The 26,950-nt window shown below is 38.1% G+C and overlaps 1 pseudogene; it reads left to right on the top strand.

Moving 5' to 3' along the window:
• Positions 1 to 13,012: 13,012 nt before the first annotated feature.
• Positions 13,013 to 14,650, top strand: LOC148161668 (heat shock transcription factor, Y-linked-like; annotated as a pseudogene).
• Positions 14,651 to 26,950: the final 12,300 nt, after the last annotated feature.

Raw genomic sequence — 26,950 nt, 5'->3', positions numbered from 1 at the left:
TTATTTTATTGTTTTTAAAATTTTTAATGTTCTTTTTATTAACTCAAACCCAAGCACAAGCTAGAGAGTGTATATCTTCTCTTCATATAGTCACACACATTAATTATTATATTAATTTCATCTTTAATTAAATTGATTAATTTCATCATTAATTATATTAATTTCATCGTCACATCAGGGTCTACTCCAGAAACCTCTAACTTACTATAGTCTTTAATGGCCAATCTCTGGACTTGGTATAGAACTATGATCTTAAGGTCTCTTTCATCACCTTGGGGATTGCTTTTGCCTCTGCCTTCACTTGTGTTTCCCAGTTCCTGATTTGAGGTCTTCCTCCTTCCTTCTCCAAAACTGCCTTCTGTTGTTGACCATTCTTCAGTAGCTTCCCAGGAAAGGGTGCACGAGTGTTATTTTTTTTTAAACTTTGAATGAACATATATTTGTTCTCTTGATGGTTTGGCTGGTTATAGAATTCTAAATATTTTAAAATTTCTTAATGATGTGGATTTGGATAGATTTTTTTTTCACCTGTAGTTGGGGTACTGCTTGGAAACTTTTGATCTAAAAACTTACCTTCTGGGACATTAAAATATATATATACTTTGATGATTTCCTTCTCTTTATTTTCTGTTTTTTTTTTCTGGAATTTTTAGCATTATGTTGAAATTTCTGGATTGGTTACCCTAATTTGCTAATCTCTTGTCTCTCTTTGTGTTTTTGTTTTACCTCCTGCGAGTTTATCTTTATTTAATTTTCCAACTTTTCTGTCTAGGATTTCCACTTTTGAGCCTACTTTTAATTTCCAAGAGCTATTTTTATTTTTTGAATGATTCTCATATACCACAACTTTTTTATTCATTTATGTGTTGATGGACACTTCGGTTGTTTCAGCATCTTGGCTCTTGTAAATTAATGATACTGCTGTGAACATGGGGTGCAGTTATCTCTTTGACATAGGGTTTTAGGTTCCTTTGGATATATTCACAGAACTAGAATTGCTGGATCATATGTTAGTTCTATTTTTATATTTTTGAGGAAACTCTATATAGTTTTCCAAAGTAGCTGCCCCAATTTACATTCCCACCAACATTCCACAGGGTTCCATTTTCTACACATTCTCTGCAGCACTTTGTCTTGTTTTATTGAGGATGGCCATCTTAGTAGATATGAGGTGATATCTCATTCTGGGTTTGAATGACATTTATACTAGCCAATAAGACCCAACAGTACATTAAAAGGATTATTCACCACGACCAAGTGGGATTTATCCCTGGGCTGCAGGGTTGGTTCAATATCCGCGAATCAATCAAAGTGATACAATACATTAACAAAAGAAAGAACAAAAGGAAGAAAAAGAATCATATGATCCTCTCAATAGATGCAGAAAATGCATTTGACAAAGTACAGCATCCTTTTTTGATCAAAACTCTTCAGAGTATAGGGATAGAGGGTACATACTTCAATTTCATAAAAGCCATCTATGAAAAACCTACAGCAAATATCATTCTCAATGTGTAAAAACTGAGAGCTTTCCCCCTAACGTGAGAAATGCAGCAGGGATGACCAATATCACTACTGCTATTCAACATACTATTAGAAGTCTTAGCCACCGCAATCAGACAACAAAACAAAATCAAAGGCAATCAAATCGGCAAAGAGGAATTCAAACTCTCACTCTTTGCAGATGATATATTTATGTGGAAATGCCAAAAGACTCCACCACAAAACTGCTAGAACTCATACAGGAATTCAGTAAAGAGGCAAGATATAAATCAATGCCAAGAAAGCATTCCCATACATCAACAACAAGACAGAAGAGAGAGAAATTAAGAAGTCGATTCCCTTTATAAGTGCACCCAAAACAATAAGATACCTAGGAATAAACCTAACAAAAGGGGCAAAGGATCTGTACTGAGACAACTATAAAACACTCATGGAAGAAATTGAGGAAAACACAAAGAAATGGAAAAACATTCCATTCTCATGGATTGGAAGAACAAACATTTTGAAGATGTTAATGCTACATAGAGCAATCTACACATTCAATGCAATCCCCATCAAAATACCATCCACTTTTTTCAAAGAAAAGGAACAAATAATCTTAAAATTTGTATGGAACTAGAAAAGACTCCAAATAGCCAGAGGAATGTTGAAAAAGAAAAGAAAAGCTAGAGGCATCACAATTCCAGACTTCCAGCTATATTACAAAGCTGTCATCATCAAGACAGTATGGTACTGGCACAAAAACAGACACATAGATGGAGAGCCCAGAAATGTATCCTAAACTCTATGGTCAAGTATTATTTGGCAAAGCAGGAAAAAATATCTGATGGAAAAAAATAGTCTCTTATAAATGGGGTTGGAAAGATTGGATAGCTACATGCAAAAAAATGAAACTGGACCATTTCCTTACACCACACACAAAAATAGACTCCAAATGGTTGAAAGACCTGAATGTGAGACAGGAGTCCATCACAATCCTAAAGGAGAACACAGGCAGCAATCTCTTCAACCTCAGCCACAGCGAATTCTTCCTAGGAACATTGCCAAAGGCAAGGGAAGCAAGGGCAAAAATGAACTTTTGGGATCTCATTAAGATAAAAAGCTTGTCCACAGGAAAAGTAACAGTCCACAAAACCAAAAAAAAAAAAACAGAATGGGAGAAAATATTTGCAAATGGTATATCAGATAAAGGGCTATTATCCAAAATCTATAAAGAACTTATCAAACTCAACACCCAACGAACAAATAATACAATCAAGAAGTGGGCTGAAGACATGAATAGAGAGTTTTCCAAAGAAGACATCCAAATGGCCAACAGACACATGAAAAATGCTCAACATCGCTTGGCATTAGGGAAATCCAAATCAAAACCACAATGAGGTACCAACTCACACCAGTCAGAATGGGTAAAATTAACATGTCAGGAAATGACAGATGTTGACAGGGATGTGGAGAAAGAGGAAATGGATAAAGAAGAGGTGGTGTATATACACAATGGAATATTATGCAGCCATCAAAAGGATTGAGATCTTGCCATTTGCAATGACGTGGATGGAACTGGAGGGTGTTATGCTGAGTGAAATAAGTCAATCAGAGAAGGACATTTATCATATGACCTCACTGATATGAGGAATTCTTAATATCAGGAAACAAACAGAGGGTTACTGGAGTGGTGGTGGTGGGAGGGATGGGGTGGCTCGGTGATAGACATTGGCGAGGGTATGTGCTGTGTTGAGCATTGTGAGTTATGCAAGACTGTTGAATCACAGATCTGTACCTCTGAAACAAATAATGTAATATACGTTAAGAATGAAAAGAAGAAGATAGCAGGAGGGAAGAATGAAGGGGGTAAATCTGATGGGAGGATGGACCATGAGAGACGATGGACTCTGAAAAACAAACTGAGGGTTCTCGAGTGGAGCGGGGTGGGGGGATGGGTTAGCTTGTTGAGGGGTATTAAAGAGGGCACGTTCTGCATATAGTACTGGGTGTTATGAACAAACAATGAATCATGGAACACTACATTAAAAAATTGATATAATGTATGGTGACTATACACCTTACTAAAGACTATAGTAAGTTAGAGGTCTCTGGAGTAGACCCTGAGGAGAGATTTCTTCAAAGGATGAAATTAATATAATAATTAATATGTGTGACTACATGGAGAGAAGTTACACACTCTCTGGCTGGTGCTTGGGTTTGAGTTAATAAAAGGAACATAAAAACAATGATAAATATAAATAAAAAATAAATAAATAACAAATAAATAAATAAATAAAGGGAAATAAAATAAAATAAATGTACATGAATGAGACTACTTAAGTAAAAGACACTCTCTGTAATAATGGAAAAACCATCTTCCAACTTGATGCTTTCTATAAGAGATTCACTCTAGGGTTTGAACTCAGGACCCTGAGATCAAGACCTGTGTTGAGATCAAGAGTTAGCACTTAATAGGAGAGGAAAGATGGCAGAAGTGTAGGGGATCCTATTTCAACTCTACTGCGGAATTGAGCTGGATATCTACCAGACAACTCTGAGCACCCACGAAACCAGCCTGAGATGTAAGAAGATCTGGATGTCTACTAACAGAATATCACAGGCCATAGGTTTTGAGGTACTAAGCGGGAAGCCCTGATTCGGCGGGCAGATATCGGAGTATAAGTGGCAGCGGGAAGGTGCCTGGCTGTGGGGAACCTACACCACTGGTGAGTGACAGCCTCACGTGCTGGGGATGAGGCAGAGACTCAGACCAGTCGCGGCGGGGAAATGACATTAGGGCAGCCCCTGGGTGGAAACCCGGAGCTACGGGGTTGCGAGTGGGAACTCTGAGTGTCTGGCGGTTTTAGAAGCACAAAGGGCAGAGAAATTCTCCGACCTGAAGGCCAGACTGGGGGTGCTACAGAGGGGCGCACAATGCAGGACGATGCAGTTTATAGCAGCACAGACAGAAATGGAGATGGTGTGGCCTGGAGAGCTCACTGAAGAACAGACTGCGGTCTTTCTGCCCTGAGGCAGAGGGCTGAAAATGGTCTCTTCTGCTCTGAATTGAGAATGAAACGGGGAAATCCTCCAGGGAAACCCACCAGAGAAGAAAAGCCCACAAAACTGATTCCCGCTGAACACATTCCCCACCACAGATAGGCAGGGCAACTCTGCACAAACAGGGTTACCTGAGCAATAGCGTGGAAGTCCCCTCCCCAGAAGACAGGCTGGGAAATCAATAGGTCAGCAACCCTAAGGTCCCAAGAAAGCAGGTGCATCTACTTGAGTTCTGATCAACAGTTTGGACTCTTTACTTTCCCTCTAACACCATCAACAGAATAACTAGAAGGAAGAACCCCTCAAATAGAAAAGACTCAGAGATTATGACATTTGGTGCAGATTTACAAATGGATGCAGATAAAACCAAGATGTCGGAGATGGAATTCAGGGTAGCAATTGTGAAGACAATGGCTAGAATGGAGAAATCAATCAGAAGCAACATAGAGTCTCTAAGGGCAGAAAGGAAAACTGAATTGGTAGAACTTCAAAATGCTATCAATGAGATCTAATCCAATCTAGGTAATCTAACATCTAGGGTAAGTGAGGCAGATAAATGAATAAGCAACCTGGAAGACAATATAATAGATAAAAAGGGAGAAGAGGAGGCCAGGAGAAAACAACTCAGAATCCATGAATATAGAATCCGAGAAATAAGTGACACCATGAACCATTCCAATGTCACAATAATTTGAATCCCAGAAGTAGTGGAGAGAGAGAGAGGACTAGAGGATATCTTTGAGCAAATTGTAGCTGAGAATTTCCCTAATCTGAGGAATGAAAGAAACATTCGTGTACTAGACACAGAGAGGTACCCTAGAGGAGACCATAGGCAATAACTTCTTTGACTACACCCATATCAACTTCTTTCAGGATACATCTCCAAAAGCTACTGAAACAAAAGCAAAAATGAACTTTTGGGACTGCATCAAGATAAAAAGCTTCTGAAAGAGCAAAGGAAACAGTCAACTAAACAAAGACGCAATGCACGGAATAGGAGAAGATTTTGGCAAAAGATACTCCAGCTAAGGGCTGGTATCCAAGATCTATAAAGAACTTCTCAAACTCAACACCCAAAAAACAAATAATCAAGAAAAAGTGGCCAGAAATATAAAAAGACACTTCTCTGAAGAAGACATAAAAATGGTTAACACACACATGCAAAAATATTCAACATCATTAACCACCAGGGAAATTCAAATCAAAACCACATTGAGATACCACCTTACACCAGTTAGAATGGCAAAAATGTACAGGGAAAGAAACAACAAATGTTGGAGAGGTTATGGAGAAAGGGGGACCCTCTTACACTCTTGGTGGGAATGCATGTTGGTATAGCCACTTTGGAAAACAGTGTGGAGATTCCTCAAAAGTTAAAAATAGAACTACCCGACCGATACTGGAAATGGCTGAGAACTCTTGAGAAAAGATGGTAAATCGATGTGGCATTCTCCACAGACTTGTTTCTCGTAGGGAAGGAGAGGGCCATCTCTTGATGCTTGAACACATACATACTACAGGGCTTCTCACGGGAAGAAATTGGTTGTTTTCTCCAAGTTGTATTCTGCACAGACATGCTTATGAGCATCAGGTCAAGGCCTCTTGCCTCTACTATGCTTCCAAACATAGATTTGAATATGGTTCTACCATCCAACATCCAGATGGCCGTGAAGATTTCCATTCCCCATGTCTTGTTTTTCAGAGTTTGGTGTATGGATATTTCCTCATGATCCCACACCTGCAATGGAAAAGCCTTGTATCTTCAGAAAGCAAGAGGTTACTTGAACGTTGTATTCAAAACAGTTTTCACTGAGGGAAGGGTAGGCACCTTTCCGATGTTACAAGGCATAGATGCAACAAGGCTTATCACTATAGGCCCTTGTGATGCTCTGAAAGTTGCCCTCTCCACCGTCTTGTTTCTCATCATAAGGACACACCCCTTCCATATACTTCCACACAACAATGAGAAAGGGCTTTTCTTTTCTGAAAACAAGATTGAGTGGACACCGGGTTCCTCAATAGTCTGGTATCTCTGAGGAAATTATATGGGCCTATCGTGATCTCCACACATAGAGGCTTGGAAGTTTCTGGCTTGAAAATCTAGGATGTTGCTGAATTGGCCTCCTCCACAGCATTGTTTCTCTAAGCGAAGGATACAGCATTTCCTCATGTTAAAACACATGGTGCTCTTCGAAGGGATTTGTTTGGAAGTATCGTGTTCTTCACTGAAACTTGCTTTATTCACAGCCTTCTTTCTCTGAGTGAAAGGCATGGCACTTTGCCCATGCTGCTAGACAAACATGTTCCAAAGAATCTCGCTGAAGCAATCTTCCTCTTAGGGGAAATTTGCATTGTCCAGATACTCAATTCACAGAGGGAAGGTTGGGGCATGTTTCGGAGGCTTCAACTCATACGTGCTAGAATGATTCTCGTTTGAGAAATTGTGGTTCTATGAATCGTGAGTGCTCCCCAGCCTCGTTTCTAAGCATAAGGACATGGCCTCTACCCTAGACATCCACACTTGGATTGGAAATCGCTTCTCATTTCTGGAGACAAGATGTTAGTGGAAAGTGGCATTCCCTACCGCCTTGTTTCTCAGAGAGGAGGATATGGCATTATCCTGGTACTTCTCACCAATATAGGCAAGGAAGCTTCTCGCTTGAGGGAACAAGTTGTTCACAAAAGTGGCAGTCTCCACGGACTGGTTTCTCCCTGACAGGGACATGCCTCTAGTCTCGCCTTCCACTTCTGTGCCTAAATTGTATGATCTCCAGAAACTAGATGTTACTGGTAAGTGGCATTCTCCACAAACTTGTACGTCAGAGGCAAGGGTATGGAACCCTGCTGGAGCTTGCCCACCCCTGTGCTAGAAAGCTTCCTTTTGGAAGAAACTTGTTGATCCAAAGTTGTACTCTCCACAGACCTGGATCTCCCAGACAGGACTCAGCACCTTGCCTTTTTTTCCATACCTAGACTGGACATCACTTTCTCTTCTGGAATCCAGATGTTCCTGGAACGTGTCATCCTCGACAGTCTTTTCTCTATGATGGAAGGAGATGGCATTTTCCTGACACTGCAACACATACAAGCTAGAAATCTACACCCTTGAAGAACCACTTTGTTTGCTGAAAGATGATATCTCCATAGAATTCTTTCTCTGAGCAACAGATACTGCACTTTCCTGAGACTTCAAGCATACGGGCTAGCAGGGTATAGGCTTGAAGAATCCTGGGTTTCACTGAGACATGCTTGAGACACAGAATTCTTCCACTGAGCAAATGATATGGCTTGTTTCTGATGCTTCAAAATGTACCTGCCAGAAAACTTTCCAAGGAAGACATTTGTGGTGCGCTCTAAGTTACATTCTCCATGGACTTGTTTCTAGCATCAGAATTCTGGCCACTTGCATACCCTTCAACACTTAGTTCTGAAAGTGTGTCTACCATCAGATATCCAGATGGCAGTTAAGAGTTCCATCGTCCACAGTCTCGTGTTTCATAGTTTGTTTTATCACAGTTTCTTCCTGACTACACATGGCATTGAAAAAGGCTTGTATCTTCGGAAAGCAAGAGGTTCCTTGAAAGTCCTATTCTAAACAGACGGTTTCCACCAGTGGGACTAGAGGGCACCTTCCTGATGCTGCCACACATACGTGCTGGAAAGCTTCATGCTAGAGACACTTGTGCAGCTCTAAATGGTGCAGTCTCCACTATCTGGATTCTATGCCTAAGGACAAACCATCTTCTGAATGCTTCCACACCTCTAGGAGACATCGCTTTTCTCTTCTGGAATCAAGATGTTAGCGGGCAGTGGCATTCTTCACAGTCTTTTTCCTCAGAGTGAGGATGGGGCCCTCTCAGGTTGCCTCCACACATGTAGTCTCATAAGCTTCTTGTTGAACACGCACAGTGTCCCTGTAACTGCATTCTACACAGAAGTCTTTCTACAGGCGAAGGACATGGCACTATCCTCATGCTGGAACACATACATCTGTTAAAAGGGGCTTGTTTTGAAGTGTCATGTTCTATGCTGAATCTTGCTTTATTCATAGACTTCTTTCTCTGAGTGAAAGGCATGGCACTTTTCCCGTGCCTCCAGACAAACGACATCCAAAGATTCTCGCTGGAGTGAACTTTTTCTTTTCTTTTCTTCTTCCTTACAATTTGTCCAGTTGGAAAGTATACTTTATTTTTAATGTAGCTAGAAATCCAATATATATTTATGTTTAAGCAGAAAAAACCTCCTTTACTTTTCATTCTTATATAATTGTTAGCACAAGGAAGAAGACTTCTGGCTTACAAAGAATACCAAGGTTTTATTAAAATGAATGTATTTTTTATTTGTGAACGTTAAAATCACAGGACACTTTTTCAGAAGACCAATTTTACTTTTACCCACTTATGGTAATATTTGCAATCTTAAAATGTACTGCAGTAATATATAATATGTAAATCAAATAAGGAACCCAAAGTTATTCAAAGCACACATCAGAAAATTTGAGAGAGAACACACATTATCAACAACAACAAAAACTGCTGGCAAGCCCAAATTCAAGTGTATATGCTGAGTATTTTTAAAGGGTTTGCATGATTTGGTCTCAATCCTAGGACCCTGGGACCATGATTACAGCTGATTGCAGATGCTAAACCACCGAGCCACCCAGGTGCTCCCAAAATGACTAAATTTCTTATTAGAAGACCGGATGTATAAGAAATAGGAAAGGAACGTATCTTCCTAATGGTTGGGTCAAAAGGATAACATATGAATAAATTATAATTTCTCCAAAGAGAGACAGTGTATCTCTCAAAAGGAAGAGATAGAAAGTATACTGTAGCACTTATAAGTACAGAATAGAGATGAGAATGAAACATTCATACCTACCCATGAAGCATGTGTAAATATGGAAATATGAAATAGTCATTTGCAGATGATTTCACCACTCACCCAAGAACATGAACATGTTCTTTCAAAATAATCTAAGCTAAAGATACAATGTTAGTAAAAGAAAGATATTATTTTCAATGATTTTTAAATCCAGAGTGACTACATGAAAAAGAAAAAAGGGAAGGAGAGAAGGAAATAGAGAAGAGTAGCTGAAAAGAGGGAGATCTAAGATATTATGAAAGGAGATGAAAAGCATAAAGAAAGGCATAAATAAATAACTGGAGACAACTGAGCATAAGGGAGAAGGAAATCAATACTATAAGAAATGAAATCCATTATCTCCCCAGCAATCTATAAATAGAATGTACAGATTTAAAGTTATACCTTTCTCCCAGTGCAGCCCAATCCACTCTTCTCTCCTCAGAACATGTAAGCTGACCTGTAAAGTTCATTTTTAGAAAATACCTGTGAAAATATCTATGTACAGTAAAGCCTCAGAGTTTAAAAGTAGGTCATTGGCAGTCTAAAATTTTAACGTGTAAAGTTAAAGAGGAGTTAATTCAGGTGTACATGGGTGCACCATTTTTATTTCACATAGCCTGTGCTGCAAAACATCTGACTAACTCAAAATACACTGCCTTTCTGCCACTTGGTTGAGATTTGTGTATTTCTTTTATTTATTTTTGATTTCTTTATTATGTGATGTCACCTTACGGTTGCGGTTTAGCTTAAAAAATTAAACAGTTTATCCTTCTACTAATTAGGAACTACAGAATTTGTAATACATTAACCATTGTCCAACCTGAGAGTGCTCATCACCATGTTCTCATCTCATATAGAATCAGTTGACAGGGTCTCTACCTTCAAGCCTCCAGAAAAAAAAAACCCTAGAGTCACTAGATTTACGACAGATACAAGTATTGCAAAATACCTGGGTTTAGGAAAAAAACGGGATGGGTAGAAGCACCTGAAAAAGAGCTGTTGGAGCTGCTCCTTATTTGCTGTCCTATAGATTTGGAACATGTACAAAGCATAATGGATTTTATTTTCAACCTAATATCTCTTAGGACTCCTACTGAAATGAAGGACTTTACTCACCTACCTTGAAAATGACTGTTCCTCTCTCCTATTTCATTTGCAAACTTAACATTCTTTCATCTGCCTCTTCCTTTCCATGTACCTCTGTGTTCAACATAAGACATACTGGAGGAATATAATTAAAAACAAACTGCATCCAGTCTATAATACCTCTTCACAAAGACAGAAGAGAAATAGCACAGTTTTGTTATAGAGTAAGCACTAACCAGAGAGAATGTAATGTGCATCAAATCTTGTGATAAAAAGGTCACAAAGACAGAAATCTTATTTTTCTATAAGCTAAGAAGATACAACCTATTCTATTCATATTTTCCAGATAAAATAGCTCATTTCTTTTATCCTTATAGAGGCAAGGATTAAAATTTAGAGTCAGATGACATTTGAATTAGGCGATCTTTCCCTAATATCCACAAACTCTTCTTTCACCCTACTTGATGAAACTTTTCTACATTTATTGTGATTTTGAATTTCTCATCCTCCAATTAACTCACTGTTTTCCCTACATATACACTCCTTTGTATGTAGCCATAGATAATCACTGGGCCCCCAAAAAAATTGCATGTGGAAAATTAAGGAAATGCCCTAGAATGTAAATACACATCTTTACAATTTTGCACCAAAAAATGTTTGAATGAAATAATTGTCAAAATTCATGAACCTGCATCTAGGGGGAGTATCTTTTTTTTTAAATTTATTTATTTATTTATTATTTATTTATTTATTATTTATTTATTTATTTATTTGAGAGAGAGAATTTGCAGAAGTGGTGGAGAGGGGAAGGATCTCAAGCAGACTCACAGCTGTGTGTGGAGCCTGACTTGAGACTTGATTTCATGATCCTGAGATCATGACCTGAGCTAAAACCAAGTGTTGGATTCTTAACCAACAAAGCCACACTGGAGGGCGTATCATTTTATCTTCATTAAATATTTACAGATGGGAAAATATTTATTGCTTACTGTTAATACATATAATTCTGGGTTTAAAAAGTATATTAACATAAGACAACCACCTAATGTTGGGATCTCTTTCTGAGGCATGATAAAATATGGCAAATATAAGAAAAATTTATTTCTTCTACACATATTGAAAAGACAAAGCAGTCACAATATTATACCAGGAACTTACAGAAATTTTTACTATAGGTGAAGTATGGTTATTGCTAGACAGAAAAGGAACTTTTTACTCAAAATTAAAATTGCCTTACAAATATACATTCTGTTTGTTGGGCACAAAGTTTATCCCACATAATGTTTTTGTATAAATACATTGGCTGTTGCAATAAAAGCAATTTTCCCTAGAGACACATAGAAATAGATTTTATTTATAACACTGTCAAGTTATTTTTATCTCTGACTCTTTAGGATCTCATTTATGGTAGATCTCTTCACATCTCTTAAAATCTTTTCCTTCCTGACAATCTAACAGGTATTTACAGACATACCAAACAAAATCATTATTCCACTAATATGACTATGAAATGTATTTGATACTATTTAACACAGAATATTTACATAAGGGAAACAGATAAGTTATCCTTATATTCAGAAACCTAATTATATTCTATTTTAGTCAGTAATAACAACAGATTCAGGCTATTGTAAAAAATTGAGGCCTAAGGAACATTATGTAAAAATAACCATTTCAAATTATAAAGTTCAATGGCAATTTGATTTTGTAATGTTGTATCATATTACCTAATTCTTAAATATTTTCAACATCTTAGAAAAACTCCTTTAAATCGAAATTTCCGTCCCCCTCTGACCTGGCCCAGGGCAACCACTAACTTGTGGTATCAGTGACTTTCTTTGTATACATGTTACAAAGATTTAAGTTACAAATCGTCAGGGCTTTTTCAATCTTTTGTTTTACTCATTTTTTTTTTTTGCAGTTGTCACTTACCAGGTTTTGTGTTATTGGCACCAACCTAAAAAGAGTATGTTTAGAAGAAGAAAATGATTGGGACGCCTGGGTGGCTCAGTTGGTTAAGCGACTGCCTTCGGCTCAGGTCATGATCCTGGAGTCCCGGGATCGAGTCCCACATCGGACTCCCTGCTCAGCGGGGAGTCTGCTTCTCCCTCTGACCCTGCTCTCTCTCTCTCTCAAATAAATAAATAAAATCTTAAAAAGAAAAAAGAAGAAGAAGAAAATGATTGTATATCAGGGGCTAATTATAATTATGATTTTATTTCTTTAAAAATTTTGTAAAAAGGAGGTTTTGTACATCCTTTTTTTTTTTTTTTTGGTTGCTGTCCACAAAACTTTTTTTTTAAGTACTTCATTTTAACTGAATGAATTTCAAAAGTAAACACTCGGGCTTTAATTGCTAGGAAACAGGCATTTGTGCTGTCACAACTACTCAGGTGGTGGACTATTGCGATGGTCTGGATAGTTTATCTGCGTAGGCCAGCCAAAATGGCATTTGAAGGTGCAGTGTTGAAAACCATGCAGATCAGAAACGTAGCTGAAGGAAAACTTATTTGAGATGGCACATGTTTCCTCAGAAATTCAAGATGATTTTCCTAAAGATGGATCAACTGGTTCTGCAGCTTCCATTAGCACTCCTTTGTGTGATCACACATTCACTGGAGTTGTGGACCTGAGGCCTAAGATTGAAGAAAATACTTTTCAGGCCTTTTCAGGAGGATCCTTGATAAAAAGACCACATTACACATTCTGTGTCTCTGAACAAATTGAAGATAATGGTTTTCTTTCTCTGAACTTTCCCAGGAAACTCTGGTAAATAGTTGAAAGTGAACCATTCTAGTTAATTTGGTGGGATGAGAAGGGAACTTCTATAGTGATTGATGAGGAACTCTTCAAGAAAGAAGTTTTGGAGAGAAAGGTTCCTTTCAGAATATTAGCAACTGGAAGTATGAAGAGTTTAGTTTGCCAGCTTAATCTTTATGGATTTAATAAGATGCAACAGAGTTTTCAAATATCTGCTTCTCTGGCTGACTTTCTATCAGAGGAAAAAGAAGTTTCTGTTTTAAGCATGGTATTCAAAACTGTTATGACTTATATACAGAATATATAAGATTTTACCTTGAATAGCAGTAAATATGTTCCTATGTATAGGATAAAGTCAGATTTTTAAATTTTTAATATGTTTTAAAATTGATGCCAGCTTAGGCATGAAGCATTCAGGGTTATAAAAAATTTGGGGAATATCTTTTACCCTTACCAATGAACTTCATTTTAAATAAGGTCCTGAAGCCCCTTAAAGTGCTATTCTCTGTTATTTGTAAATATATAACACATTTTCATGAACCGTAATTAAACATTTGTATCCAGTAAGTAATTTTTTTAAAAATTCTAACATAACTAATTATACTATTTGATGACTTTGTGTGGTGAAACTAAAGTCAGATTTTATAGTTTATCGTCTCTTATAACTTAGTTGGAAATGTCACTTAGTAACTTTCTCCTTTGGTTTCAGTTACAGTACTATCATAATCCATATTTTAAAGGAGGCTGCCCTCAACTTTTAGTAAGAATGAAAAGAAGAGCCGGGATTAAAAATGCTTCTACAGTTTCATTGGTTCAAGGTTTCAACAAGAAACCCTGCAGAGCAGTGGGTAACGTGGATAGACCTAATTCTGGTTTTGTTGCTGAAACTAGCGGAGAAAGGGTATGTTCAAACTCCACCAATGTAAATGTGCCTCTAATAAGGAAGCCTTCTCCCAGCCAGAGAATTGCTACTACAACGGCCCCTATAAGAAGTGTTATTTCTCCTGCTTCAGCAATGTCAGTTAGACCATCGGAACAAATTGGCATGGAGCCACATGCTATTGTAAATCAGTTGACCACTTTTCACATGTACTCACATAGCAGCTACACTCAAGCAAATAGCCACATTGTGAACGTTGTTACACCTACATCTTCTCCATCTCAGTACCGTATCATATCTCCCTTATAGAGCACTTATTTGGGAATGATGGCGGAGCCTTCCACTTTTCCAACTAGATATGCGGATTTGTCAGCCAGTGAGGTTCGTTTTTCTAAACTGCAACCAGCCGGCAACCCATGAGACAGAGTGCCAATGATAGGTGATACTTCTGCTGCCTCACTTTCAAGGTCAACTCAACAACCATCTCCAGCGTATGCACATCATCCGATTTAAAACTGATCTGTCAAGGACTTTCATTATGCAAGATAACAAAGTTTATCATTTATTGGCAATTGACCACATATTGGCAATTCTCTTATTTGAACAATAAAATTACATGTTTATCTTTATGGTTTCATTATTTTTATTTTTTGAAATAGTTCACGGCAAAAATTTTGATTTTATTTATTGTACTTTTTTGTCATTTGGCAAGAAGTCTTGACATACGTCCTAAATAAATTATATGTATTTAAAAAAAGGGGGGGGAGAAAAGAAGCTTTGGAGTTAAGTAATTTCTGAAATAGTACAGGATGAATAAAATGAGGGCATAAATTACAATGATGTGGAAGGTTGCGTCCGGGTGGTTCAGTTGTTAAATGTCTGCTTTCAGCTCAGGTTATGATCCCAGGGCCCTGAGATCGAGCCTTGTGTCCATTGTTAACTTCTGTCCAGAAGCAGACTCCCTGTCCCTTTGCCCCTCCCCTCACTTGTATGTGCTCTGCAATAAATAAAATCTTTAAAAAATATTTGATGTGTAACAGATACATGTCAATGAATTCCAGAAAATACAAATATATAATATTCACTTTAGTATTTTCTCAATTATATTATATTCACCCATTTATTTAGAAGAGTCCTTGGATTTTAGTTGGCAAAGTTTGTATTCATTAAAAAATACATTCATAGTGGAAAGTATAACACTTTCACCAGTTCAGCAACCATTATGTCATTACATGCTGCAGTCATAGACTGCATATCTCAGAATGTTGTGTGATTTTACAGGTGGTATTATCAAAGGACTGTATTGCCCTAGTGATCTCAAAACATTCCATTTTGTACGTTCAGTTCCTCCCCTCATTAGCCGACCTTTGGTATTTTTTAATGGATACATTTACGTTGCCTTCTGATTCCATCCACAGCCTATTTCAGGCTTAATTTCTTATGCTGTTTTTATGGATTTTAAATTCTGAGCCCTGAAATTCAGCATAGTAAAAAATCTTTAAAGACAACTGTTTACCTCAGCAGGTTCTTAAGTTTCTATTCCATTAACCATTTTGTGTTACATTCAAACTCTATTTAGCCATACCAATTTCCATTATACTACTCTTAGGTGGAACCCCTTTACTTTGTCTTGGACGTCAGCACAGATTGAGCACAGTTACTTTCAAATATTTTTATATGTATATATTGAATGAACAATAATTGAACTTTGGTTTAAGGCAATCAAATCTGCTTTTTGTGACTGAACATCCAAAGTCTTTTCCTATTATCATATTGGTGTTACTCTTCTGTGGAAATTTTCTTTCAAGAGTAGCTCGGAGTTATGTACACTACAGATAGTGAGTTTGACTTAAGGAAACCAGCATCACTAGTTATCACTGCATGCACTAATTTTTAGTTTCCAGTTTTTGGCCATTATGCAAACTTGGATATTTTGGTTATGCCAATATAAAGCCTTTTTCCATTTTGTTTTATCAAAATATAGGATTGTTTCTCTGCCTGTCACAATATCTTCCCAAATATCTGCTTTGACAAGTAATTCCGTGAGAAAATTTGCTACATAATTACAAGCTCTGTGTCTACGGCAGTCTACCAAGTAGTGTGTAATACAATGACAAATTAATTCCCTTAGCCTGAAGATAGCTGAAATTGGGATGAAATATAGACCTGAACAAACCATTCTTGCCATTCTACTACTTCAACACATATTTTCAAAGTGTGTCTACACAGGAAAAGTTTGCAATCATTACACTGTATAAGGAATCCTAATTTCTTCCTGGTGTTTCACGAGGATACCATGGTCATCTATGCCGATATGCCTTTAATCACCATTATTTAGATCTCAGATGTGTAATTATAGAGAATATAGTTTAACAACATGGTTAAATGTTATACGTAAATGTTTCTTTTTTTGTCAATATTTGTTTTTTAATTTTATTATGTTCTGTTAGTCACCATACACTACATCACTAGTTTGACGTGGTGATTCATGATCCATTGTTTTCGTATAACACCCAGTGCACCATGCAGTTTATGCCTTACTTAATACCTGTCAGTGGGCTAACCAATCCACCCTCCCCTCCAAATCTCTTTTTGTTTCTCAGAATCCATAGTCTCTCATGGTTCATCTGTCCCTCTTACCCCCCCCTTCATTTTTCCCTTTCTTCTCCTAATGCATATGGCCCTTTTTTTCACTACATCTGTGTCTTTGGGTAAATACCCAGGAGTGCAATTGCTGGGTATAGGGTAGCTCTATTTTTAAATTTTTGAGGGACCTCCACACTGTTTTCAAAAGTGGCTGTACGAACTTGCATTCCCACCAACAGTGGAAGAAGGTTCCCATTTCTCCACAATCTCTCCAACATTTGTTGTTTCTTTCCTTGTCCATTTTTGCCATTCTAACCAGTGTAAGGTGGTATCTCAATGTGGTTTTGATTTGAATATCCCTGATGGCTAATGATGATGAACATTTTTTTCATGTGTCCATTAACCATTTGTATGTCTTCTTCAGAGAACTGTCTTTTCATATCTTCTGGCCACTTTTGGAATTGATTATGTGTTTTTTGGGTATTGAGTTAAGGAAGTCCTTTATAGATGTTGGATACCAGTCCTTTACCTGGAGTGTCTTTTGCAAATATCTTCTCCCATTCTGTGGGATGACTCTTTGTTTTGTTGCCTGTTTCCTTTGCTGTGCCAGAAGCTTTTTATCTTGATTCAGTCCCAAAAGTTCATTTTTGTTTTTGTTTCACTAGCTTTTGGAGATGTATCTTGACAGAAGTTGCTGTAGGCGATGTCAAAGAGGTTAGTGCCTATGTTCCCCTCTAGTGGTCCTCTCTGGCTCTAGGATATGAATGTTTGTTTCATTCCCCAGATTAGGGAAGTTCTCAGCTACAATTTGCTCAAATACATCTTCTAGTCCTCTCTCTCTCTCCACTACTTCTGGGATTCCAAATATTCTGACATTGGAACACTTCATGGTGTCACTTATTTCTCTGTTTCTATTTTCATGGATTCTGAATTGTTTGTCCCTGGCCTCCTCTTTTCCATTTTATCTATTATATTGTCTTCCAGGTTGCTTATTCATTCTTCTGCCTCACTTACCCTAGCTGTTAGATTATCTAGATTGGATTAGATCTCACTGATAGCATTTTTAATTCGGCCAATTCAGTTTTCATTTCTGCCCTTAGAGACACTCTGTTGCCATTGATTGATTTCTCCATTCTAGCCATTGTCTTCCCAATTGCTATCCTGAATTCCACCTCCAATATCTTGGTTATATCTGCATCCATTTGTAAATCTGCACCATAAGTCTTAATCTCTGAGTCTTTTCTATTTGAGGGGTTCCTCCTCCTAGTTTTTCTGGTGATGGATGTTTGAGTTAAAGTAAAGTGTCCCAACTATTCACCAGAACCCAAGCACGATGCACGTGTTTTCTTGGGACCTTACAGTTGTTGGCCTCTTGTTTTCCCAGCCTATTTTTCAGGGCAGGGTCCTGCCACGCTGTTACTGAGGCAACCCTGTTTGGGCAGAGTTGCCCTGCCCCGGCGTGGCGGGGAATGTCCTCTACAGGAATCAGTGTTGGGGCTTCTGTTCTCTGGCGGCTTTCCCTGGAGGCTTTCTGCATTCTTCTGCAAGTCAGAGCAGAAGAGACCCTTTCCAACCCTCTGCCTCAGGAAAGAGAGACTGCAATCTGTTCTTCAGTGAGATCTGCAGGCCACACTGTCTCCATTTCTGTCCGTGCTGCTATAAACTGCAGCGTTCTGGGTTGCACGCCCCTCTGCCTCCTCCCCAGTCCTGCCTCCAGCTCGCAGGATGTCTCTGCCCTTTGTGCTTCTAAAACTGCCAGCCGCTCCCAGTTCCCACGTGAGACCCCGCTGCTCTGGTTTCCGCCCAGGGGCTGCCCTAATGTCCTTTCCCCCTCCACTAATTGTCTGTGAGTCTCTGCCCACTCCCCAGCGCATGAGGCTGTGCTCACTGGCGGTGTAGGTTCCCCATGGCCAGGCACCTTCCCGCTGCCATTTATCCTCTGATACCTGACTGCCGAATCAGGGCTCCCAGCTTAGTACCTCAAAACCAACATCCTGTGATATTCTGTTGGTAGAGATCCAGATCTTCTTACAACTCAGGCTTGTTTTGTGGGTGCTAGGAGTGGTTTGGTAGATATCGAGCTCAATTCCGGGGAACAGTGGAAATAGGGTCCCCTACTCCGCCATCTTTCCTCTCCTATCAAGCACTGACTCCTGATCTCAACACAGGTCTTGATCTCAGGGTCCTGAGTTCAAGCCCTAGAGTGAATGTCATAGAAAACATAAAGTTGGATGACGATTTTCCATTATTACAAATAGTGTCTTTTACTTAAGTAGTGTAATTCATGCACTTTTATATTTATTTGTTTGTTTGTTTGTTTGTTTATTTTTTTTATTTTATTTAGTTTTAAATGTTCTTTTTATTAACTCAAACCCAAGCACCAGCCAGGAAGAGTGTATCTTCTCTCCGTATAGTCACACACATTAATTTTTATATTAATTACATCTTTTGAAGAAACCTCTCCTCAGGGTCTACTCCAGAGCCCTCTAACTTACTATAGTCTTTAATGGCCATTCTCTGGACTTGGTATAGAACTATCATCTTGAGGTCTCTCACTACCTTGTGGTTTGCTTTTACCTCTGACTTCACTTGTGTTTCCCATTTCCCGATTTGATGTCTTTATCCTTCCTTTTATAAACGGCCTTGTGTTTTTTACCATCCTTCAACAGCTTCACAGAAAAGGGTGCACGAGTGTTAATTTTTTTCAAACTTTGAATGAACTTATCTTTGTACTGCTGATGGTTTGGCTGGTTATAGAACTCTAAATATTTTGATATTTCTTAATGATGTGGCTTTGGATTGACATTTTTTCACCTGTATTTGGGATACTGCTTGGAAATTTCAATCTGAAAACTTATGTTTTCATTCAACATAATGAAATTAAAATTTCATTAAAATATATACACTTTGATAATTTCCTTCTCATTATTTTCTCTGTTTTTTTTTTCTGGAACTTTTAGCATTATGTTGAAATTTCTGGATTGGTATCTAATTTTGTAATCTCTTTTCTCTCTTTGTGTTTTTGCTTTACCCTCTGGGAGTTTTTCTTAATTTAATCTTCCAACTTTTCTGTCTAGTTTTTCTGCTTTTTACCATTATTTTAATTTCCAAAAGCTATTTTTATTTTTGGAATATTTCTTATATACCACAGCTTCTTTATCCAATTATCTGTTGAAGGACACTTTGGTTGTTTCAACGTCTTGGCTATTGCAAATAAATATTCACTGCTGTGAACATCTCTTTGACATAGGGTTTACTTTCCTTTGGATATATTCACAGGAGTGGAATTTCTGGATCATATGGTAGTTATATTTTTATATTTTTGAGGAAAATCTATATTGTTTTCCATAGTAGCTGCACCAGTTTATATTCCCACCAACATTCCATAGGATTCCATTTTCTACACATTCTCTGTAGCACATATGTCTTGGTTTTTTGATGATGCCCATCTTGGTAGATATGAGGTGATATCTCATTCTGGTTTTGAATGACATTTTCCTTATCATTAGTGATATTGAGCACCTTTTCATGTACCTATTGGGGTTATCTGTATGTCTTCTTTTTTTTATTAATTTTTTATTGTTATGTTAATCACCATAGATTATATCATTAATTTTTATGTAGTGTTCCATTATTCATTTTTTTACATAACACCCATTGCTCTATGCAAAACATGCCATCTTTGATATCCCTCACCAGTCTAAAGCATCCCCCCTTCCCGTCTACAACCCTCAGTTTCCTTTTCAGTGATCATCGTCTCATATTTTGTCTCCTCTTGTGATTTACCCCCCTTCATTCTTCCCCTCCTGCTATCTTATTCTTTTTATCTTAACATATATTGCATTATTTATTTCAGAGCTACAGATCGTTGATTCAAAAGTCTTGCATAATTCACAGGGCTCACCATGGCCCATACCTGCCCAATGTCTACAGCTAGCCACCCCATACCTCCCATCCCCCACCACTCCAGCAACCCTCAGTTTGTTTCCTGACATTAAGAATTCCTCATATCAGTGAGGTCATATGATACATGTCTTTCTCTGATTGACTTATTTCACTCAGCATATCACACTCCTGTTCTATTCACGTCATTGCAAATGGCAAGATCTCATTCCTTTTGATGGCTGCATAATATTCCATTGTGTATAGATACCTCATCTTCTTTATCCATTCATCCTTTGATGGACATCTTGGCTCTTTCCACAGTTTGGCTCTTGTGGATATTGCGCGGGGTGCACGTAGCCCTTCAGATCCCTATATTTGTATCTTTTGGGTGAATACCCAGTAATGCAATTGAAGGATTGTATGGTAGCTCTATTTTAAAATTTTTGAGTAAAATCCGTACTGTTTTCTAGAGTGGTTGCACCAGCTTGCATTCCCACAAACAGTGTAAGAGAGTTCCCATTTATCTGCATCCACACCAACATCTGTCATTTCCTGACTTGCTAATTTTAGCCATTCTGACTGGTGAGTTGGTATCTCATTGAGGTTTTGAATTTGGATTTCCCTGATGCCAAGCAATGTTGAGCACTTTTTCATGTGTATGTTTGCCATTTGAAGTCTTCCTTGGAAAATGTCTGTTCATGTCTTCTACCCATTTCTTGATTGGATTATTTGTTCTGAGAATGTGTAGAAAATGGAATCCTGTGGAATGTTGGTGAGTTTGATAAGTGCTTTATAGATTTGAATACTAGCCCATTATCTGATATGTCATTCGCAAAGATTTTCACCCATTCTGTCGCCTTTTTTGGTTTTGTGGACTGTTTCTTTTGCTGTGCAAATGCTTTTTATCTCGATGAGATCCCTATTGCTCATTTTTGCCCTTGCTTCGGTTGCCTTTGGCAATGTTTCTAGGAAGATGTTGCTGCTGCTGAGTTCGAAGAGGTTGCTGCTGCTGTTCTCCTTTAGGATTTTGATGGACTCCTGTCTCACAGTTAGGTATTTCAACCATTTGGAGTCTATTTTTGTGTGTGCTGTAAGGAAATGGTCCAGTTTCAATCTCCATGTGGCTGTCCAATGTTCCCAACACCATTTGTTGAAGAGATTGTCTTTTTTCCATTGGACATTCTTTCCTGCTTTGTCAAACATTAGTTGACCATAGAGTTGAGTGTCCATTTCTGGGCTCTCAATTCTGTTCCATTGATCTATGTGTCTGTTTTTGTGCCAGCGCCATACTGTCTTGATAATAACAGATTTGTAATAGAGCTGGAAATCCGGAATTGCGATGCCGCCAGCTTTTCTTTATTTTTTTCAACATTCCTCTGGCTATTCCAGGTCTTTTCGGGTTCCATACAAATTTTAGGCTTATTTGTTCCATTTCTTTGAAAAAAGTGGATGGCATTTTGATGGGGATTGCATTGAATGTGTAGATTGCTCTAGGTAGCATTTACATCTTCACAGTGTTTGTTCTTCCAATCCATGATCATAGAACATTTTCCATTTCTTTTTGTCTTCTTCAATTTCTTTCATGAGTACTTTATAGTTTTATGAGGACAGATCCTTTTCCACTTTGGTTATTTTTATTTCTAGGTATCTTATGGTTTCGTGTGCAATTGTTAGTGGGATCAACTTTTAATTTCTCACTCTTCTGTCTTGTTTTTTGTGTGTAGGAATGCCGCTGTTTTCTCTGCATTGATTTTATATCCTGCCACATTACTCATTTCCTGTATGAGTTCTAACAGTTTTGAGGTGGAGTGTTTTGTGTTTTCCACATAAAGTATCATATCATCTGCAGAGAGAGAGTTTGACTTCCTCTTGGTTGATTTGATTGCCTTTGATTTCTTTTTATTGTCTGATTTCTGTGGATAGGACTTCTAATACTATGTAATTGCTCATAATATGTCCTTAAAATTGTTTGTATTTCTTTAGTGTAGGTTTGATCTCTCCTCTTTCATTCATGATTTTGTTGATTTGGGTCATTTCTCTTTTGTTTATGATGTTTCTGGCCAGGGGTTTATCAATCTTCTTAATTTTTTCCAAGAACCAGCTCCGAGTTTCGTTGATCGGTTCTACTGTTTTTTTGGTTTCTATTTCATTGATTTCTGCTCTGATCTCTATTTTTTTCTCTTCCCCTGCTGGGTTTAAGCTTTTTATTCTGTTTTTTTTCTAACTCCTTTAGGTGTAGGGTTAGGTTGTGTATTGTAGACCTTTCTTGTTTCTTGAGAAAGTCTTGTATTGCTATATACTTTCCTCTAGGACTGTCTTTGCTTCATCCCAAAGATTTTGATCAGTTGTGCTTTCATTTTCATTTGTTCCCATTATTTTTTTAATTCTTCTTTAATTTCCTAGTTCACCGACTCATTCTTCAGTAGGATGCACTTTAGCCTCCATGTATTTGAGATTTTTCCCAATTTCCTCTTGTGATTGAGTTCTAGTTTCAAAGCATTGTGGTCTGAAAATATGCAGGGAATGATCTAAATTGCTATAATAAGTTAGAGGTCTCTGGAGTAGATCCTGAGGAGATATTTCTTCAAAAGATTAAATTAATATAATAATTAATGTGTGTGACTCTATGGTGAGAATATAGATATTCTCTAGCTGGTGCTTGGATTTGAGTTAATGAAAAGAACATTAAAAACTAAAAAAATGAATAAATAATATAAAATGAAATAAACTGTACTAAACTAAAAAAAATAACATAAATGTACATGAATTAGATAAACTAAAAGACACTATTTCTTCCATGGGCACTAGAGAAGAATGTGTATTCCATTGTTTTGTGATGGAATGTTTTGAATATGTCTGTGAGGTCCATTTGGTCCAGTGTGTCATTTAAAGTCTTTATTTCCTTGTTGAATTTTTGCTTAGATGATCTGTCCATTTCGGTCAGGGGGCTGTTAAATTCCCCCACTAGTATTGTATTGTTGTCAATGTGTTTCTTTGCTTTTGTTATTAATTGCCTTATATAATTGGCTGCTCCCATGTTAGGGGCATAGATATTTACAGTTGTTAGATCTTCTTGTTCGATAGACCCTGTAAGTAGGATATAGTGTCCTTCCTCATCTCTTATTACAGTCTTTGGTTTAATTTCTAATTTGTCTGATATAAGGATTCCCACCCCAGCTTTCTTTTGGTATCCATTAACATGGTAAATTATTTTCCATGCCCTCACTTTCAATGTGGGCATTCCTTTGGGTCTAAAATGTGACTCTTGCAGACAGCATATAGATGGGTCTTGTTTTTCATCCAATCTGATAGCTTGTGTCTTTTGATTGGGGCATTTAGCCCATTTACATTCAGGGTAACTATTGAAAGATATGAATTTAGTGCCATTGTCTTGCCTGTAAGGTGATTGTTATTGTATACTGTCTGTGTTCCTTTCTGGTCTATCTGCCTTTAGTCTCTCTTTGCTTAGAGGACCCCTTTCAAGATTACTTGTAGGGCTGGTTTCGTGCTTGCAAATTCCTTTATTTCTAGTTTGTCCTGGGAGCCTTTTATCTCTCCTTCTATTTTCAATGACTGCCTAGCTCTATAGCGTATTCCTGGCTGCATATTTTTCGCTTTTAATGCTCAGAAGATATCATGCCAATATTTTCTGGACTGCCAGGTCTCTGTGGTTACGTCTGTTGCCCCTCTAATGTTTCTATCATTATAGGTGACATATCTCTTCTCCCGAGCTGCTTTCAAGATTGTCTCTTTGTCTGTGAGACTTGTAAGTTTTACTATTAAATGTCGGTGTGTTGACCTACTTTATTGATTTTGAGAGGGGTTCTCTGTGCCTCCTGGATTTTGATGCCTGTTTCCTTCCCCACATTAGGGAAGTTAACTATTATAATTTGCTTCAATATACTTTATGTCCCTCTCTCTCTTCTTCTGGGATCCCAATTATTCTGATCTTGTTTCATTATCATATCGCTTATCTCTCGAATTCTGCCCTCGTGATCCAGTAGTCGTTTATGTCTCTTTTTCTCAGCTTCTTTATTTTTCATCATTTGGTCTTCTACATCACTGATTCTCTCTTCTGCCTCACTTATCCTAGCAGTTAGTGACCCCATTTTTGATTGCACCTCATTAATAGACTTTTGATTTTAACTTGATTTGATTTTAGTTCTTTTATTTCTCCAGAAATGGTTTCTATAATAACTTCCTTGCTTTTTGCAAGCCCAGCTAGTATCTTAAAAATCATGTTTCTGAACTCTTGGTCCGACATCGTACTAATGTCGGTATTGAGTAGATCATTGGCAGACGGTTCTACTTCTTGTTCTTTTTGTTGAGATGATTTTTTCATCTTGTATTATATCCAGAGGAGATATATTAATGAGAGAACAAAATGGAAAAAGGTTAACAACGTCCCTCCAAAAATATACTCTAAGGAAATCAGAAAAGTCTTGAAACCAGGGGAAAATAAAGGAAAGAGAGAAAAAAAGAAAAAATAAAGATAAAAACAATCAAAAACAGAACAAAACCAGTAAAAAGAATATGATCAAATATGATCAGGCTGGTGCATAGATCAGTGCCCCACACTAGATTTTTGGTGTATTTTGGTCTGTTAGAAGAAAGTGCCTCCTAAAATTTTAAAGAAAGACTTAAATATGTACAAAATAAGGGTTGGTACGATGAAGGGATGGAATATGATTTTTAAGATGAAAATTATAAAAAATTTAAAAATGGAATTGATAAGAAGATCGAAGGAAGAGGATAAAAAAAGAAAAAAAAGGTAGAGTGTCTGATCAGGCAGGAGGCTAGAACAAATCCATACACTAGAGATTTAGGGTATATTTTCATATGTTAGAAGAAACTGTATCTCAGATTTGAAGAGAGAACAACTTATATATATATATATATATATATATATATATATATATATATATATGCCAAAAACAAGTGTAACTAATATGAAGGTTAGAATATGACTCTAAAAATGAAAAATAATTTTCTTTTTTAAAAGGGATTGATAAGATGTTGATTGAAATAGGGAAAAAGAACAATTGAAAAAAAAATACAGTTAAGGGCGCCTGGGTGGCTCAGTTGGTTAAGCGACTGCCTTCGGCTCAGGTCATGTTCCCGGAGTCCAGGGATTGAGTCCAACATCAGGCTCCCTGCTTGCAGGGAGACTGCTTCTCCCTCTGACCCTCCCCATTCTCATGTACTCTCTCTGTCTCATTCTCGCTCTCTTAAATAAATAAATGAAACTTTAAAAAAAAAGACAGTTAAAAAATTAAATTTGGAAGACAAATGAATGATGGTAAAAAAAACCCATGAATTCTATGTGCAGTATTCCCCTAGCGATGGAGTTCTCCCGTTCTCATTGATCGGTAAATTTGGTCTTGGCTGGTTGTTCGTGCTGATCTTCTCGTGGAGGGACCTGTTGACATGGTACCCAAATGTCTTTGCTGAAGGCAGAAAGCCTCGCCCTTGCTGGCCCATGCTAAGCAATCTGCTCGGGTTTGTTTTAGGGACATTTTGTTCCCTTCAAACTTTCTGTACAGGTTTGGAGGATAAGAGTGAAAATCGCGGCCTCCCAATATCTGCCCTGGAGGAGCTGAGAACTCAGGCCCCGGTCCTTAGTGCGCTCCCAGAGAAAAGCAGTCAGTCACTCCTGTCTCACCAGCCTCCGGCAGCATTCCTTGCTCACCCAGCTTGTGACCGAGCATTTGTATCTCTGGCACCTGACCCCGTGTGGAGTCTCTAAACCCAGCAGATCTCTGAGATGCACTCCCATGCCGCTCCTACCGGGGCAGGAATGGGAGTCTCCCCGGATCTGCCACTTGTTGGGTCCCTGATGGAAGAGAATTAGCCCGAATGCCACCATCAGAGTTTATCATAACCGCAAGGTGAGAGGCCATGCCTCGGCCCTTTCTCTGCAGCCGACTTCACCGCTCTGTACCCTGGAGCTCTGGTGCACACAGACACCTCTGGTATTTCAGTGACCACGAGGGTCCTGAGACCACACTGCCCTGCGAAGGTTCCACCCCCAGCTTAGCCACAGGAGCGATGTCCCTCAGCGGAGCCGACTTATAAAAGTTCCGATTTTTCCTCTGCAGGTCTATCACTTGCCAGACGCGGCCTACGGAGGCCCATCGTCCGCTATCTATCCTCCTGAATATCGCCTCGGATTCACTTCTCTGCACATCCTACCTTCCAGAAAGTGGGAGTTTTCTGTTCAGAGAGTTGTTGCTATTCTTTTCTTCCATCCCCTGATGAATTAGTAGGTGTTCAAAATGATTTGATCCCTATCCAGCTGAATTCCTGAGACCAGACGAAATCCAGGTCTCCTACTCCTCCACC

The sequence above is a fragment of the Eumetopias jubatus genome, unplaced genomic scaffold, assembly GCF_037043125.1.
Source record: "Eumetopias jubatus isolate StellerSeaLion01/CBP00866 unplaced genomic scaffold, mEumJub1_p1.0 scaffold_96, whole genome shotgun sequence".
NCBI lineage: Eukaryota > Metazoa > Chordata > Mammalia > Carnivora > Otariidae > Eumetopias > Eumetopias jubatus.
Note: the sequence above shows the minus strand (reverse complement) of the source record. Positions and strands in the feature narration are given on the sequence as shown.